This window comes from Salarias fasciatus, chromosome 19, assembly GCF_902148845.1.
Source record: "Salarias fasciatus chromosome 19, fSalaFa1.1, whole genome shotgun sequence".
In the NCBI taxonomy this organism is placed as follows: Eukaryota; Metazoa; Chordata; class Actinopteri; order Blenniiformes; family Blenniidae; genus Salarias; species Salarias fasciatus.
The window spans coordinates 19,253,762-19,260,440 of NC_043763.1; positions in this window are offsets into that span (position 1 = coordinate 19,253,762).

Here is a 6,679-nt window from a genome sequence, read left to right on the forward strand (position 1 = left end):
ATACATCATATTTGATGAATTGTAAAATTATTATTTTACACACACACATTTTGAATGGCTCGGCAGACTTCAAATGAGCCATTTTAATCGCGATTAATCGCGATTAACTCCAGGATTGGGGTGCGATTAATCGCGATTAAGAAATTTAATCATTGCCCAGCTCTAGTAAAAACCCAACATCTGGCATTGAGAGACGGGGTATTGATTTCTTTGCACTTTGTTAATTGACAAACACATTTAATGTACATTAAAACAACATCTACTTTTGAAAGCATGTTGCTTTGCAGCATCTTACACACACACACACCACACACACCACACACACACATATGTATATATATATATATAGAGAGAGAGTAATGTAACAAACGGCCTGCGAAACTAGTTTTTTTTTTTACACAAATGAGGATTTAGATTGTTTGGGTTAAGTTGCTGTTTAGTGCTAACATGTGGTATGTTATCATAGATTTTATATTAGGTGCTAATTGGTGTTTTAATTTATTATAAATTGTGTGAGATATTCAAAACTAAAATGAAAGTCCCCCAGCTGAATGTTGAATGATCCCCTTCAGCCATTGAGAATAAGCTACGTGCGAGTTGTGTTGGAACTGCAAAGAAGCTGTGGTGTACATAAAGATATGGCTGAATTAAAAAAAGACCAGAAAGAGGGATTATTGGAATTAGAAAGCCTTTATTGTCATTGTATAACAGGTATACAATGAAATTGGGAGCGCAGCTTCATTTGGTGCTTAGAAACATATATAATAAAAATACAATACGAGGAAATGAATAAATACTATAAAAATACAATGAAATAAAATTGGAAAGAACAGCAGTACTTTTACTGGGGTCCATTTATTAGCGATAAATTAAAGTGAAAAAGTTAAACTTTTGCTGTGTTTTGGGTGAGCCATGATGCAAAAATGTGCTTGAAGCCACTGAAAATGTGATTTTTGAAAACAGCTCCCAAGTGGAACTTGTCATGTTAACAGGTCAGTGTTTCTTCCATTGCCGCGTGAACAGAGATCGTGTTCAGAACGTTGTCATGTAAACGCGAAATGGAAAATAGCATCTACATGTATTTTGTGTCCAGCCATATTTTTGTCCTCCGTCCTTTCATCACGCACTTCAAACAGAATTCGATATCAGCTCTATATGTCTCATGTTCAATTTGTGTGTGTGTGTGTGTGTGTCTCTGCGAGGAAGGGCGGGTCTCAAACCGGGCCCCAGGAAAGGGGTGACTGGACACTTCATCACCCGACGGCCAACCTCTCACAATGATACATGAAGCCCGGCAGGATGCGGTGCGTGTCCCTCCGAGACCAAAACACCACAAACACACTAATGCTCACGTGCACACAATCACACAGACAACACAGAACACACACACACAATGCACACACAACGACCTGAGGCATAATGGGCACTTTATCCACCTCCGCTGCCCGCGGGATTGGGGGCCGAGACAGCGGTCCGGAGTGCAGGTTAACAGAAGAACTACAATTTGAGCAGATAATTCGTCTTTGTTTCCAACTCAGTTTCAATTTCAGCCACGAGAAATCAAAGGTATAAATCTGTCAGCTTTTGGGGGATCCACTGATCTATTAAAGCTGCAGAAAAAGGAATGAAATCAATCAAATGAATGAATTTAACTCTTAATGTCTGAAGGTTCTCAGTTTTTAGTGTTATACGTTTCAAAATGATACTTTTCTGAAATGATATTTTGGGAAGGGAATTTTGCACATGCAGTCAAATGTTTGCTGTTAGAGGATCAAGCATCAGCTCTGATAAAGACAGTAAGAGGACTGAAGGTGAACTTCCATTCTTTACAGTGATCGGAAACAATTAAGTTAATTTTAACAAACACAAGTCAAGAGGTTCGCCTGCTCGGTGTGTTTGGGAGGTCCTTTAAAAATATGCCTGTGATGGCATCGGCGCAGATTCCTCCATCTGCTGATCACAGTACCTTTTGAATAACGGATTCTCACATCCTTCCCATCACTTTTGTTGATTTGCCAAATAGTAGAAGTAAAAAGGAAAATAGCATTTTTTTATACTGCTTTTGTCTGTATTTGTTTGAGATCTAGACATACTGAGTGTTAATTGCATGCATTTTGTGTATGTGTGTGTCTGTATGTGTGTGTGTGGTTGAATTTGGGTTATTACTCTGCAAGCCACTTGTCTTCCTCACTCTGATAATTAGTTTTTTTGTGTGTTTTTGGTGGTCACTACTAGTAGAATCTTTATTACTTCATTTACATGTGAGGAAGTTCACAGCTGTCACTGCCAAGGAATATTCAGAAGTATAAAGACAATAACAGCAGCTTCATGTTATTAAAAAGAATGATCAATTTTTCTGTGCAGAGAGAAGGAAAAAAAAATTAGACAAAAAATGGTCCAAAAGAAATTCACAAATTCGATATTGGAAAAAAGAGGAAAAAGGGTTTTCATTTTGGTCCACAAAAAATGGTAGTATCACATTTCTGGGAGGTGTGAGGGAGACAGATTTGTAAAAAGATACATTTATTTGGCCAAGTGGTCAACAGACGGAGTGCTGAAGGCCTTGATGTTCCCCTCACATGGTGTTAAACACTGCCTCAGCGACCGCCAGACGCCTGGTCACTTTAACTGCCTCCAACTCAAGTAATACACACTTTCATGAGTCAGTCGGTGCAAAAAGCAGCCTCTTTCAGGGAAACAGGCTCTGCCCGCTCTTTAATTTCACTCGCTTGACTTTAAAATAAGGAAACGGTTGCCAGTGTCTTGGCTCTATAACTTTTACTGATTGCTGCTGCATGTTTTAGCGCCGTGAGGAACGGTTCTGGGCTTCATGTTACACTGTAGGAACTGGCCAAGTGTGCCGAAGGAAACGCCTGGGAGCAGGAACCAAGTTCACCCCGTGCTGAGTTTCATTAGGCTGACCAACAAATGATCCCGTCTCTTTTTTTTCAACTTTATTTAAAGTAGAAGGTGGTTAAAATGCAGGATTGTATCCTGTTTGCATGTTGTATTGTCTACGTGTCTGGTTAAAGTCACAGACATGGCACAAGGCTACAGCAGACAGACTTTACAGGTTACTCTACATCCTCCTATCTGTTAGTTTTTAATGGGAATTATGTCAGTCTGGACAGTTTAAGTCAGATTAGCAATAAATCTGTTGATGTACATTCATGTAGGCAATCAACGAATCAAATCAACAAAAACATCGGACTCAAAGTCAGTAAGTGGATCTTGAAGTTGTGTCACTTTAGACGTGTGTTTCTATAGTTGTTGCTATCTGGACGACTGTCAGCCACACAGCCAGAGTCTGAGGACTTAAAAGACTCCCATCAGTGTGCAACATGACAAGCTTCACATTTACAAGAGTCTACTATGAGAACCTGATGGAAACAAACACGACGGGTTGATCACTTAAGTTTCTCAGGCTAATTGATAATCATTGACTGGAGGGAGAAGAGTTTGCCTTGGAAAGTTTGTTTTTAGAAAACATATAAAACAAGATAAAGTTACACCTTATTATGGCTGCTGTGGGATGTCTTCCAGTCTTGAAGTGAGTGGTTTCCATTCAATAAGTTTCCCTGCTCATGTGTCAGAGTGGCCTTTGGAAGGACACTGAGCTGTAGATTAGAAATATAAGTCACACAGTATGGAATGTCCATCTACAGGCATTTTCAAGTCGGCATATTTATATATATATATAGATATATATATATATATATATATATATATATATAGTGCGCAAAGGATTCCTCATAGAGCCTTTCTCATGTAGTGGAAGAAATTACCAGAAAGCCACAAACAGCAGATACTTTATGCAATCTTCAATTGTCATAAAGCATAATTCTATGTGTTTTCACCTTCAGTCAGCTGTGATTAACTCGACATCATTTTGAGCTTCATGTTATTGCTCCACTGTTTTCCAGCCTCACCGTTCATAGTGGTCCTTTAGATGTGAACTGCTTGAGGGTAGTTGAAGTCTCTGAGTGTAAAAGTCAATATTCTTCACACAGGTGGTTCCAGTGGCCCTTTTTGCGGTATTGATGATTTCCAATAATGTTGTCTCTGGATGCCGGTGCACTGGGTCTGCACATCGTGCAGTGTTGCTGCTGTCGGCGGAGTCTTTCTTCAGGCTCACGTGCACTTGACCAGAGTTAAAATGATCTGCTGCCACAAATTAGATTTATACAGAGATAGAAATGTAAAAACTACAAAGAATATCAAGTATTATGGCGTTACTGAATAAAATCTAAAGAATGTTAAATTGTCAAATGAAGAGTAATAAGTATGTACAAGGCTTAACAATGACTAATATATGCATGGATGAACGGCTCGACAGTAAAAATAAAAACGGTTTATCGAGTCTGATGTCCACAGGAATGAAGGGTCTCCCATGGTGCACTTTGCTTGAATGAGTCTGTTGCTGAACACCTGTAGAAGTTCAATGACCAGTTCAATTTAAATGGGATATTTTTGGGAAATATCCTCTAGGTCATACTATAGGAAATATATATTCAACACATCTACTGTGACTTTGAGACTCTCCTCTGAGCTCGAAGTAAATCTTCAAATGGACGGTGTGACCAGCCTGAATCTCGCTGCCTTCCTACTTTTCCCTTTTACCCACATTCTCGTCTTGATCCACGAGATGAGAGGAGATAGAAAACCAGGAGCAAGAGGAAGGAGGCAGGTGGAGGCGAGGCTGTGATGCAGTTTGTGCTTGCCGTCCGACGCCGCTACCAAAGTGTGTACACACATTAGCATAGAACAGCTTTGCATATGATCTGAGCACTTTCCGAGACGCTCAAGACGACACAGAGACAGCGAGTTTGAGAAGAATAAAATAAAGCTCCTGCTTTTTTTCTTTTTTTCCCCGAGCCTGAGACGATCACTTGCTGTCAACAACTTGCATAACAACCACCCACTACCCTCTACACCCACCCAGCGCCCTGAATCGGCTTAGAGTCCTGCTCAGCACGCACTTACACAAACAAAGTGCAGTCTACCAAGTGCTCTCTCTGGACCCTCCCTCAGGTTTTCTTTGTGCGATCTTGTTCCCCTCTTGTAAATTCTGGACTCATATCATGAAGCTTAAAATGAATCTAAAATGTAGAGACACCTCTGACTCGAATGCCTTCCTAATAACCTTTGGGATTAGAGAGAATGGCTACAGTGCATCAACTTTATCCCCTCTCTATATGAACCAACAATGATTTAATCTAGTTCAATATAGTTTTATTTAACCAGGGTGGAGTCGCAGCATGCTTTAGAATTTACAAGAGAGTCACGGTCACACTCAAACGGAGAAAAACTCAGCAATGCAATCGTGAGTCTATGAAGTCAGCTTTAATCAGTGAGAGGAAAAAAAAATATCCAGCATAATTTTGTGAATCACAATACTCACTGAAGATGATGAAGTGAATGTGTGGTCAGTCATGAAGACATGATTAAAAAAAAATGCCCCCATCATACTGTTGGGATGTGAATCAGAGATCAAGTTATTTACTGTGACATTCAGCTAAAAATGGAAAGTAAGGAATAAAATACAAACAAACGTGTTTTTTTTTCTGATTGATTTGAGTAACATGTAAGGTGAAATATTTCCCTGAAATCTTAATATTTCTCAATATAATTTTCCATATGTCCATTTATTTGTATGTATTTTTAAGGAATGACATACAAACACCAAGCCTCAGTGTGTGGTGTGTGTGTTGTGTGTGGTGTGTGTGTGTGTGTGTGTGTGTGTGTGTGTGTGTGTGTGTGTGTGTGTGTGTGTGTTCTTGTATTTCTACTCCTTGTCGGGGCCAAATGTCCCCACAAGGATAGCACAAACGTGGAACGACGCCTTGTGGGGACCTTTTTCCGGTCCTAAGTAGGAGAAACAGTGTTTTCTTGACCATGTTGTTGTTACTGAAAAAAGTAAAAGTGCAAAAACATTTCTTTAGGGTTAGGCTTTGTTGTGGTGTGGGTTAGGGTAAGGGTCAGGGTTAGGGGCTAGACATGAATGGAGTCAATGGACGGTCCCCACAAGGATAGAAATACAAGACTGTGTGTGTGTTGTGTGTGTGTGTAGGTGTGTAGATGTGTGTGTGGTGGTGTGGTGTGTGTGTGTGCGCGCGGCACATACACGCCTGTATTATTCATATTGTGGGGTCATAACTGTGTTTCAGAGTTGCTTTGTGGTCGCTGTGTTCCCTTCTGGGGACAATAAAAGGTCCCCCGAACATAATCATTTAATTTAAGGATAAAGACTTGTCCGAGGTTCCTGTGAGTCTTGGGGGGGGTCAGGTGAGTGCAGCTCACGCTGCCGGTTACAGGACGAGTTGACAGATATCCAACATATCGATGTACGTCAATGCAATGTCCTCTGAAGTGATGGAAACCTGACTGTGTGTGTGTGTGTGTGTGTGTGTGTGTGTGTGTGTGTGCGTGCGTGCGTGCGTGTGCGTTTGGAGACTGGGAGCAGCTCTTAGCTCATTAATGTAAACACGCTGCTAAGCACAGGTTCTGCAGAGCTGCACCATGGCTCCCACAATCCACTGGGAGACAGACCACATTTTCTCCCTGTTTCATGGCTCTTTATCCTCCTCTGTCTCTCTCTCTCCTTTTGTCTGACTGTGTCTCTCGCCCACAGTTTTCCCCTCAGGCTTTTCCTTCCCTCAGGCTTCGCTTCCTCCATCAT